Below are 13,393 nucleotides of genomic sequence, written 5' to 3'. Positions count from 1 at the left end.
ATGTATTTGGGACGTTTCTCTGATGATGCCGCAGACTTTCGCGGCTGAAGAGGAAGGGACAAGTTATCAACTGCAGGTAAGGTATCCTGGTCTGGTAACGAACGAGTTTAAAGTTATACGCTTAAGTCATTATGATACCCCTGACAATGGAATACATGTAGCATACTGTTACTGCTAAGACTATAGGATGGTAGTGTGGACCAAAGCAAGAAATAAAAGTCTTGTAAATATGGTCTCTAAAATGCATACCTTAAGAGCTATGGGCACTTGCTCAGTGGAAGAGATGCGTTCCACAGTGCAGGAGATGAACATGTTCTCTTAGCAATTAACGTATGCATTTTAGAGCCCATTTTTTCTTTTTGGTCCATACTACACCAGTGAAAGTTACCTACCCTACAATATAGCAACAAAAGTACCGGTACACGTGACAGAATGTATCAGAACGATTTTCGATCATAACTTTCGACTAGATCGTTTTCGAACCAGGGTCCCTTGTTTCAGATTGAAACATTTACCCTTCTCCATCATCCCTGAAAGTTTGTAACATCATCACTAAATCATACCATATAATGAAAAGCAAACAAAGGATGATTTGCCACTGACTGCCAGTAGTGTTTCAGTTCAGCCTATGGAAATGGAAATGCGTGTGGCTAGGGCCTCCCGTCGGGTAGACCGTTCGCCTGGTGCAAGTCTTTCGAGTTGACGCCACTTCGGTGGCTTGCGTGTCGATGGGAATGAAATGATGATGACAAGGATAACACCCAGTCCCTGAGCGGAGAAAATCTCCGACCCAGACGGGAATCGAACCTGGGCCGTTAGATATGACATTCCGTCGCTCTGAGCACTCAGCTACCAGGGGCGGACAGTTCAGCCTATGAATACGGACTACGTGATTCTGATTCAAAGATATGTACTGCATGACGTCATATGGTGCACTACTCCTCGAGCTGTGTTGTGCAGCTGAAAATTACAGGTGACTGAATACTTATAAAGGGACATCAAAAAGTTTTTGTTTTTGACCTTTCAGCTGCGTATGTTTTTGCGCCAGTCACACGGAAATTAATAATCGGATTTTTATTTTTATTCATGCTTTTTGTGGTGGTTTTGGCCTCACGACAATTAAAAACCGGTTTTTCCCAGCCGATGTGATATGACATTGCCGTGGTGGATGGGCTTACGTTACTAACAGTATTACACCTCCACTCCCATACACACTGAGTAGTACAGTTTATTTAACGTCAAACTTACACCTTAGGCATTGTTGTATGATTCATTTGTCATTTGTATTACACAACTATTAAATTACTGTGCTTGCAGCGTGACCTATTGCCACATTTTGTAATTATTTATTTTTCTTCTGCCATACGTTTTCCACCTTCTCCGGTAATATTCCGTTGCAGTTTGACGTTATTCTGATCTGTGGGGTCAGTTTTACTGCAGTTTGAAAGTTTAAACTTTAATTATAATTACTCTGTACATAATGAATGTACAGGGTGACAATTATTGAACCATATGAAGGAAACGTAAATTAGAAACTACGACGTGCACATATATTCTTCAACATGTAAACGTCACTACAGAATTTCAGGTTTGGGTTATGACATGTTCGATGTACTTGCCATCATTGGTGACGACGTGGCGTTGACGAATAGCGAAATTCTGCATGACCCGATGAAGTGTGGGAACGTCGATACTGTCGATGACCTACTGCACGGCTGTTGTCAGCTCAGCATTGGTTTAGGCGTTATAGCTGAACCCCTTGCCTTTAATATAGTCCCACAAGAAGGAGTCGAGTGAGATTAGTTCTCGAGACTATGGTGGCCAGTCGTGGCTACAGCCAGAATGCGGTCCCCAAAATGCTCCTCCAGGACACGAAACGCTCTCTTGCTTCGATGGGGTGGAAATCAGGATCACTTTGGGTAACGGAGATGAAATCATCTTCCAAAACCTTCACGTACCGTTCGGTGCTCACCGTGTCATTCTGTGTATTCTGTGGCTGGACATTGCACACCACCCAGTCACCCGTTGAAGGTGAAGAGACTTATCGATCGTGAAATGCGGATTCTCAGTCCCCCTAATACACCGATTTTGCTTAGTGACGAATCCACCCCAATGAAAGCAGGCTTCGTTCCTAAACCAAACCATAATCCGCATACTAGTCTCAACGTCCTAACGCTAACCGTTCAGAAGTGATGACGATTTTACTTCATATACTTCAATAATTGTCAACTTGTGTGAGTGCTGGTTGTAAACACACTGTTGAGGACATATGGAACCTCAGATCGGGCCATGTATAGCCCTTGGGTACCGTAATTGTTAGAAGTTCCGCCTTCCGCGTCGAGCGAGAAGGTTATCCTTACTTCCTGCTCTACTACGGCGCCGCTTCTGTCAAGAATGTGCATACTAAGTCATGTGTGTATCGGCCGGTGTCGTATCGTTCTTGACTAATGGAGTTTGTTGTTAGTTTGTTCTCTGGCGGCGGCGTTCTCTTCCCACACCATGTCTGTCGAATCTCCCAAGAATATTCTTTGTTGTGGTACTGTTCATTTCAGTTTTGACGAGAGTTTAACCAGGCATTTTAAAAATCACGTTTGGTTAGTCATACTATTCATGTTAAATATGATCATGTACATATTGTTTGTTTTGATTCTGATTTGTATGCACTTTTTGTGAAGTTCCAAGATCACTTCTCCTCGGTTTGTTTCTCAAGTGACGTTTACACATCGTGATAGCTACGTTAGCCCTGTCCTTCTAGCAAAAAGGGTGACCGAGTATACTGCGGCTATAGTTTGCAATCCTTCAACCGAAGTTGACGGATCATTTCTTAAGGCGGAGTTGCTTCCCTTTTGTCTTTCGGCATATCCGGCGGGAATGCCAGTCTGCGCAACATCGCTTGCAATGACACAGTGGTATTCGAATCGTGGAAATGTGTGTTCATAATAATATTCCTTCACAATTGAATGTTTGTGGCTACCAGATTCGTATTACATATGAAGGGCGAGAAGGAAGCTGATTTTCTTTGTAATAAAAGTGGCCACCTCAGATCCAGATGTCATGGTCATGTTATGGTTTTAAGATCGTCCTATGACAAACATTGTCCGTAGACATTAGCTGAATTGGCGTCTCCGCAATCTGTTGTCAGTCTTCTGTAGCTGTAGTGGACGTTCGAGAGACATTACAATCCACTCAGCGCACCTCAAAAGACTGCAACTGAATGATATTCTTTTGCATTCCATGCCACATTCGATTATACTGGATGATCTGGCATCTCTTTGCTATCTAAATCGGTTTCTATCGTGATCTCAAAGCTTATGTCTCACTACCATTCGTTCTATAAATGGATGTGGGTCGTCAACCGAACCTGTTACAATAAGTACAGTTTCCCAGTATTTTTCCGATCTTTACACTTGAGGGAATCAGACACTACACCGTGTGTTGATTGTACTTCCCTCTTTCATAGAGTTGTTATACCGGCTCTGCACGAACAGTTTTTAGCAGCTTTTCACCGTGATGAGGTACGTGACATTGTAGTTCGTTCTGCTTCCCGCAACTTGACTGGCTTGGAAGGTCTTCACAAAGAGTTTTATGTTCGGTTTTGGCCTTTGACAGGAGATACGATAACATCTGTGCTGAATGAAGCGGTGCAAGAGGTACACATCCCACTTTCCTTTAGGGCCGGAAAAAAGTTTTAATTCCAAAAAAGGCGAGACGTCTGTCCATGGATCAGATACGAACGAAAACGCTACTCAGTTCTGATTACAAAATCGTAGCGCTGGAGAGAAATAGCGGTTCGTCGGTTTTGCTTGCTGAAATTGTCGCGCATTGTTAAAGTTGTGTCCCGGGCCGTACTCTCCTGATTCTGATCTCATCCCGACTTTCACTGTTCATGTGTTGGGAGTTTTACTTTTGTTGATTTTTAATGGTGTGTTTGACCGAGTTAGTTATGTTTTGTTGACAACTCTTGGTTTTAATGATGCTGCACGACGGATGCTCATCTCTCTATTTACTAGTATTCAGGCGTCTATTGCCGTGATTGATCTTTTTACTCCTCCCCACAGAAGGGTGTCGAGATGTCCTGAAATTGAGTCCCCTGTCTGTGTCACTATTCAAGCTGTTTCTGAAATCCCTACTCCAGTCCATAGCTGCTCGGTAGGATGGTTGGTCGTTATTGGGAGAAAGGTTTCTGTCGGTGCCTATGCCAATAACATTATGCTACTTCTTCATACTAATGACGACACAGCGCTACTCCAGGTCGTTTAAGTTGCATTTTGTCGTCTTACGGGTTAACGACCGGAAATGTCGGTTAATCAATTTGTGGAGATTTGACGCGGCTAAGATTCCCTCGGCTGTGGCGGTTGCCCGCCATCGGTATTGGGTGCTATTATTGATTGATGCCCAACGAAGATAGTTTCGTTAAATTGGAGGTCCAAAACGGATAGGATTCAATGCGCGATTCTTAAACAGGAGCGTCGAGCCGTCTCATAAGGTTCGGGCCTAAGAAACTTCGTTGAGTAAAGCCTACTTTGTTGCAAAAATTTGCTCATTCCTGCGATGATGTCCGGAAAAATACAACGATTATCGGACAAATTTATCTGGCGAAACACATTTTTCGGGTGCGCTATGAACTTATGGCGAGACGCCGGCTGTTGGGTGGTTTGGGCCTCCCTCATGTTCGAGACAAGGCTTGTGCTTCATTTCTTTGACACATTGTTTTAATGCGTCTTCACGTTTCCCAGAACACCTTAATTCCTGTAGCCAACCATAGATCTCAACCCCTCCAGTAGATGTTGGTACAGTAAAATACTGAATTAAAGCATATTCGGGAACTTCTATTGGTGGCAATTTTTGGGAGTTCATATTCTTTCCCAGTCGCATCTCTTTGTAAAAATGCTATTATGTCGCTGGAAGTTTGAAAATCTCTTTTCTTCTGTGGGACCCCTGCCGCCAGGGTAGGTTGAAAGAGCGTTTGGTTCAGTGACATAGGGCGATGCAGTCGTTAACCATGAAACCGGTACATTATGTCTTCGGTCGTACTTCTGTGGTCACAGAAATTGGAGTTGATTCACTCGAAAACTGGTCCTTTTTCTTTTTTTTAAGTTCTATGTGACCTAACTGCTGAGGTCATCTGTCCCTACGCTTACACACTAATTAATCTAACTTAAACTAACCTTCGCTAAGGACGACACTCACACCCATGCCCAGGGGAGGACACGACCTCGGACATGAAGAGCCCCAAAAACCGTGGCAAGGAGCCCTAGACCACACGGCTTCCCACGCAGTCAACTGGTCTTTCTTGGCAGGAGGAGACAAGCGGCAATCTCTGGAGAGATTCTCTTGCGTCTCAAATCCAGTCTTCTTTCAAAGAATAATACAGTCATATGGCTTGTCGGTCATTATGTTCATGACCCCTGCCCTTTACCAAGCAAAGTTATGGATCATTGAACATAGAAAGGATGTCAAGCTCCTCGAGCGCTTATTGTGAATGTGAGATGTGGATGATGAGCAGAGTCCCTTTTCTGTTGAATTTTCCATTCTTGTTACCTTGCTTTCGGTAAAATTTACAGAAAAATTGTTTAGGATAGGGCCTATACGTGAGAAGGTCGTGGTTTTTAATGTTTACAGCCGTGACTTTGATCCATTGCATTTCTTTAATTGAAAAATATGCAAGTTACAATATTTTTGGTTTACTTATTCTAGGATTGAAGACAACTGTGTAAGTTGAAATGAAATGTTTAATGTCGCAATATTAGCATAAAAATACACGCTTTTCCACAGTTACCAATGTGACAGCAAAAAACAGTTCTCAGGATAATGCATCTCGTCAACATCAAAAAGTGAAATAATCCTAAAAACAACAATATCAAATATTAACTCTCAGAAGGTTAAATTTTCCTAAACATGACAATATTAAAGTTTAACCAGAAGTTTCTTTACAGAATTGTTCCTACACTTACATTATGATATTGGTCAGTACTACGAAAATCGTCCGAATCCGGTTCAAAATTCGATATTATTTTTAGGATGACAATCAAATCTATGGTGGATGGTTAGTTATGTGACAAATAGAGCAAAAGATTGCCCAAGGTCGCTCGAGTTTACAGTGGACGCAAGTTAGTGAATCAACAAGTTTACGCCTCTGCACGTGGTTTTTACCTTAAGCTGTGATGACCTGTCGTCTGCTAGGCTGCACTGTTCAGCTGAAATTCCTATAAAACTAATTACACCTTTGCTAAATTTTCCAGCGGAAACTTTCCCTATGTTTCTCATTATGCACGATAACATGTACTCATCCCTAGTCTTAGAATGTGACGATATACGTGCATGATTGTAGCAGCGTGCATATTAAATGCCCTCTCAGTTCTGACAAGAACAATTAACTAATTACCTGGTTCGTTTCTCCACAGTTGGAGCTAAACAATGCTAGAGCTAATTTCTAGGTGGATATCTGTCACTGTGAAATCAGTGTTCACACAAATTACTCCTCTGTGTCGTAAAAAGCGTTATGCGCTCCGTTCTGCACTTGACACCAGTTCAGAGAAGAGTCCACGAAAATTTCCGTCATGTCCTACACATAGCCAAACTGTCTCCCCACCTAAGGTCTTTCGTTCTTCACGTCACAGCATTTTTCGACCAATAGGAGCGTTCCTCTTATTTTTTGGAAACTCTCTCTACCAATCGCAGGGTCCCTACCATTAAATTGCGTCGAAACTCTGGCTCCGTTCTCCTGGCTAGCGCGTTTCCTCAAATTGGACGTTTTGTGCCTATTCCAGACGCCTAAATGCGTACATTGACTCTCTCACGTGTTTAGCACACGCTGGACATGTGATCGAAAATGCATTACTGATCTTGTTTCGTATCCATTTGTAATTCCAAAACAAAGTTTTCTAATAGCTTTCTTTCCTGTCACCCCTCAGATGGGCCGTTATACTCGCTCTCCCCATCAGAGTCACCTGGTCGGTAGCTGACTTCCCACCTGGGACACCCCTTTAAGTGGTTTCTGTGGTACTCCCTGTAGTGCAGCCTTGCCTCTGCGTCATCCCTCTGAATTCCAAACTAAAAGACCTCTCGCCGCTTGTTTCACGTTCAGCTCAAACATGCATTATGGGAATGGTGTGTTAATTACCGTAAATTGAATGTCATCCCTTTTTGCATTACATACTGCTAGGCAAATTTGCTCATTACCGCTGAATTTAGTTGACATATTCAAATTGCTCTGAGCACTATGGGACTTAACATCTTAGGTCATCAGTCCCCTAGAACTTAAAACTACTTAAACCTAACTAACCTAAGGACATCACACACATCCATGCCCGAGGCAGGATTCGAACCTGCGACCGTAGCAGGTGACATATTCGCCTTCCCATTGCGATGTATGAAGCTCTCATGTAAGGTGCGAATCTGATGTTCATTTATTCTCCCACGTTACAAACAAATGAAAAATTAAAAAGTGACACAACTGGGCGAGCACCGTCTATGGCCACATGAATGCCCAGCGCTCATGCCCAGCTGCACATTTGTTGCGAATTTTCGGCGTAAGAATTCTCGATGCACTTTCCTTAACGCCATACTTTGCACTTCGTTGTTCTTTCCGGTCACTATTAGGTAACATTATCAGCTTTATAAAAATGATAAGGTGACCACTCTTGATATGTGGGAAATCCAGATTCGAGTCACGGTCCAGTACAAATTCTAATTCACGTCATTCCATTATATAGCTGTTGTTGTTCTATATTCGCAGCTCTGAATGCATTTCACGTGTTCTATAACATCTATAGTCGCCACAGTGCCAGTTCCTTTGGACATGCATGCATGTTCGAAGGAAGATTGCATCATTCTTCTGAGCAACACTGTCATTGTAATACTGTGTCAGCAGAGAAGGCTGGGCAAGTAGAGTACTGCAGATACCGCAGTAAGCTTTCTGGTGCGTTCTTTGCAAATGTCTGAGTGTAAAATTATACTGGCTGTCGATGCATGCGCATACTGCTAGGGACAGTGGGCTCCATCCTCACATTTACAATGACTTGCAGCGGTAACTCGAGTAAGAGGCTGGTTTTCTATGACTACGATACGTTTCGTGTATCTGGAAAGATGAACCATCATAATGCGTGTGTTTGGGACACAGAAAATCCACACAGAATTGTGAAACAAATGTATGATTCACCTACAGTTAACGTCTTTTCTGCCATCTCTTCCAAAGACCGTGGAAGAATTGTCTCTGGTGAGAAAACTGTAACTTGTTTCGAGAACCTGGAGGTATTGCCGCTACGGTTTATGCTACCATCACAACAATACACAGGAGCCATCATTTTGAAATAAAACGGTGATTCACCACACATTCTTTCAGACATTCGTGATTACACCAGTGCCAAACTGTCTGAGTGTTGGATTTCGCATGGGGACCGTCAAAGATCGCGTGTTCCTGTTGCCAATACCATTTTATTTGGAAAAGAGGCAAGTAAGGATAATGAGTGCGGTCCCTGATTTGGAACATTACGCGTTGGGACGCATAAGGCAAGAGTTTGACTACCACATTGCCCTTTGGCACATCACAAACAGTGATCATATTGAATACCTGTAATGTGAGGGGTGTTGCATCCATTGATATGTGACAGTTGTTTGTGTACCTTGTAGACTTCGCGTAGCCACCTCGTAACACGCCACAGGCACTTATGAATAACTATATATACGGGCTTTTTTCCTCCGCGTTCTCGTACCCAGAAGCAGGGCTGGAGGGAACTGATACCATGAATCCTGCAGGGCTGTCCGTAAATCCGTAAGAGTACGAGGGAATAGAGATTTCTTCAGAACAGCAAGATGCAAGACATTACAGATATTATCAATAAGGTTCGTATCTGGGGAGTTTGGTGGCCAGTGGAAGTGTTTAAACCCAGTAGAGTGTTCTTGGAGCCACTCTGTAGCAACTCTGGATTTGTTGGATGTCTCAATGTCCTGATAGAATTTCCCAGTGCACAGTGGGCATGAATGGATGCAAGTGATCAGATAAGATGCTTCCGTACGTGTCACGTGTCAGAATCGTATCTAGATGTATCAGGGGTCCCATATTCCTTCTACTAAACATTCCTCACACAACTGCAGAGCCTTCAACACCTTGAACAGTTCCCTGCTTATAGGCAGAGTCCATGGATTAATGAGGTTGCCCATTCTCTCGATACAATTGGAAACGAGACTCGTTCGACTAGGCAACAAGTTCCAGTCATCAACAGTCCAATGTCGGTGTTATCGGGCCCAGGCGAGGCGTAAAGTTTTGTGTCGTGTTGTCATCAAGGCTACACGAGTCGGCCTTCAGCTCCGAAAGCCCACATCGACGATCTTTCGTTGAATGGTTCGCACGCTGGCACTTGCTGATGGCCCAACATTGAAATCTGTAGCAATTTCCGGAAGGATTGCACTTTTGTCACGTTGAACGATTCTCTTCAGTCGTCGTTGGTTCCGTTCCTGCAGGATCTTTTTCCTGCCGTAGCAATGTCGGGTATTTGGTGTTTTACCGGATTCCTGATTTTCGCGTTGCACTAGTGAAATGGTCGTACAGGAAAATCCCCACTTCATCGCTGCCTCGGTGATACTGTGTCCCATTGCTCGTGAATCGCCCGTAACACCACGTTCAAACGCATTTCAATCTTGATGACGTGCCATTGTAGCAGCAGTAACCGATCTAATAACTGCGCCAGACACTTTTGGCGTGTATAGGCGCCGTATGCTGCCTGTTTACATATCTCTGTATTTGGTTGCTAGAAGTCTTTACTCCTAATTTCGTATTCACGTCTATCTCAAAATCGTCATTTTTTTGCTTTATAAACCTAAATGAATATCCTATCTCAGTCTCACTCTATCTCTCTCTCTCAGTCTCGTTCCTACACCCCCCCCCCCCCCCACACGATCCTTCCCTCTTTCTATTTCTCTCTCCCTTTAGTGGTTATTTTAAAAGCGCAATAATATTATAATACATTACAAGAGGAATGAGAAGCACACAGTTTTCCCCAGTAGCTGACACATATCCCTCAGTAGCTCATACCTCCAGGCAGCTCACATCTTGCCAGTGGCTAACGCCCACTGCACTGTAGGAACAAGTCTTCATAAATCTCATCTTTTTGCACCATGTTCCAAAAGGTACAAATACTCTAGATTCGTCATTAAACCAAACACACACACACACACACACACACACACACACACACACACACACAATCGCAATCGCGCGCGCATCTGTAAGACTTTTTTTTTTTTTTTTTTTTTTTTTTTGCATTGATAGAGACGGATGTTGTGGAGGTCGCTACGGAATAAAGAGATAATTGTTCACGTCTAACAATAGAGATGTCTGATAAGGACAGCCGGCTGGTAAGGGAGACACGAAAAATATCGAATTCTATTTTCCTGTCTTGCATGAATGGCAAAAATTATTACAGAATGAATCAGAAGAAAAACAAAAGCCGGCTGGGGTGGCCGAGCGGTTCTAGGCGCTACAGTGTGGAACCGTGCGACCGCTACGGTAGCAGGTTCGAATCCTGCCTCGGGCATGGATGGTGTGATGTCCATAGGTTAGTTAGGTTTAAGTAGTTCTAAGTTCTAGGGGACTGATGACCATAGATGTTAAGTCCCATAATGCTCAGAGCCATTTGAACCATTATAAAAATATGCCGGTGGGGTTGGCCTGCCGAATCCTGGCGGCACTAGGATATTTTGTGAGCACAGGTCTGCTTTTTAGGGTTGGATACGAAACCCTCACCCTTCCTCGTAGTCGTGGAGGTCTTGGACTAGTCCACGTACGCGACCGAGCAGTGGCTATTTATGTAACCACAATGATAAAGATGTGGACACGACACCAGACAAGTCTGACGGGCAGCTTGATAGACGAACTCGCTCCACCTTCTCGTTCGGCTCCGGTAGCGGTGTCTCACATCTCACCATCGCTTGCCCATATGCGAACCTTTTTTCTGGAACACAGTTATGTACATATGGAACTAACGACAACCAGGACGGCAACGGCACGTGATATATATATCACATATTGACTCGACGACGGCCGAATAATGCCTTAGAGCGCCGCCAACCAACAGTTACGTGGTCAGTGGTATGGCGTACAGTGCACCACCTACACCTTGATACGATAACTCGCGCACTGTGGTATCAGGTGGTAAATGGGAAATACGTGACTCGTTCCAGGTTGCATACAATTCATATGGCGGACGAGCCACTGTGTCCGCAGTGCAGTGTTATAGACACAGAGGAGCATCGCCTGATATGCGGACCTTCGGCGGACGTATGGTGTTTGGTCAAAAAAATGATCGCCTTCCTCCTTCGGGTGGGGCCGCAAGCAATAGAACCACGGATACTACTTCTACCAGATAGGACATATTATCCCCGAACAAAGACAAACGCAGTGACTTGGATTCGAGGTTTGACTGTGCGTTATCTTTTCCGAGACGGCAGTAAGAACGTGCTCGACTTTTGGGCCTTACTACAAGAACATCAGTCACAGCTTATGAGACATCCGAGATATCGAACATATTACGAAAATTTTTTAGGGAGTGCTTTGCTTGATCCCCCACCCAGTTGGGGTGTCCTGGGTAGGAGAATGTAATTATTGACTATAAGTATCAGAACAAGAAAGGAACAGGACAGTGGAGAGGATCCATAACCACACGTGAAGACGTACCCGACACCAACGCGAGGTATAACGGGATTAGCGAGGTACACGCCCAAAAGAGGAATGTAGACCGTTATTGTTTTGTACTGACAGAAGCAGTATATATATATATATATATATATATATATATATATATATATATATACTATTATGTAAAAAAAGTCCACTTATTTACGTTTCCCAGAAATATTTTATTTTATAAAGGTCATCGTCTTATATAACAAATAAAAATGTTAGCAGCAGTTTATGTTTGCTATTGTTACTCCATTATATATAAAAAAAGTCCATGTATTTACGTTTCCCAGAAATATTTTATAAAGGTCATCGTCATATATATATATATATATATATATATATATATATACTGCTTCTATATATATATATATATATATATATATATATATATATATGCCAGAAGCAGTTTATGTTTGTATATAACAAAAAAAAGAAAAAAAACAAAAAAAATGCGGTCAAACGCACGGCTTTCCGGAGTGGGGAGTGCTTGGTCCCCGGCACGAATCCGCCCGGCGGACTTGTGTCGAGGTCCGGTGAGCCGGCCAGTCTGTGGGTGGTTAAAAAAAAAAAAAAAAAAAAAAAAGAGAGAGATGGATAGAGTGTCTGCCACGGAAGCAGGAGATCCCGTTATCGAGTCCAGGTCGGTGCACAGATTTTCACCTGTTCCCGTTGATATATGTCAACGCCCATTGGCAGCTGAATATCAGGAGGTATCTCATGACTTGGCACGTCAATGTTTAATATCTTTGTATGATATATTTTATCTTTGGATCTTTGGTGTAAATAAACGTTCTTAAAAAAAAAATGGTAGAGCGCTTGCTCCCAAAAGGCAAAGGTCCCGAGTTCGAGTCTCGCTGCGGCACACAGTTTTAATCCGCCAGGAAGTTTAATATCGTAATTGTCATAAGTTGTATTTGAAACAGAGAAAACTGTTTGAAAACTGTGTAGCAAAAGAACGGTGCAAAATGTAATCAATATATTCGTCAATAGCCATTTACGTCTGTTAGATCAAAGTTCTCTATTTACCCAATTTCTCATCTCCACCTTTCTCCAAATTACCATCTAATATGTTATAAGGATAGCTATTATTCATTATCTACTATCGCCAGCTGACTGCCTCTAACCTACATACAAATGTTAATATATAAACTTGTTATTTTACCTGTTTTCCAACTGAATTACTTTTCACTATCTTTTATACTCACCAGTATTGCGAAAATAAAATACGGGTATTACGGACACTGCGTAATTGCTACAAAGAGGGCCTCCAAAACATTTGGAGATACATTGACAATGGATTCTTCGCGTGAATGTCTGATCGTAACTTTTATCGGTAATACTTTTAGTTATTACTTGGACAATATTTTTTGGTGTTATTGACAAAATCAAACGATGTCGAACTCGTCTATAACTACTATAGAATCTGCTCAAAGGCATAATACGATTTATAAGAAATAGCGCTTTACTTTTTATCGCTCGTGTGATTCTGAATGCATTGACCGATGTGTAAAACGAGAGATAAACTAACAGTGGAGAATTCTTTGCGTAGCTTGTACTCTCGGTCGACCTTATTCTCCTGGAACTTTTATCTGTGAATACAGCTGAGGAGTTACTGTGGGAAGTGCATACTTCGTATCAACACGGAACTGAAACCGGCTCAGGCCTTCCAAGAGTTCGGAGATCTCTGAACAGGTCGCGTTTACGAATGAATAG

This window comes from Schistocerca piceifrons, chromosome 1 (assembly GCF_021461385.2).
Source record: "Schistocerca piceifrons isolate TAMUIC-IGC-003096 chromosome 1, iqSchPice1.1, whole genome shotgun sequence".
NCBI classification, from domain to species: domain Eukaryota; kingdom Metazoa; phylum Arthropoda; class Insecta; order Orthoptera; family Acrididae; genus Schistocerca; species Schistocerca piceifrons.
This window is presented reverse-complemented; position numbering follows the sequence as displayed.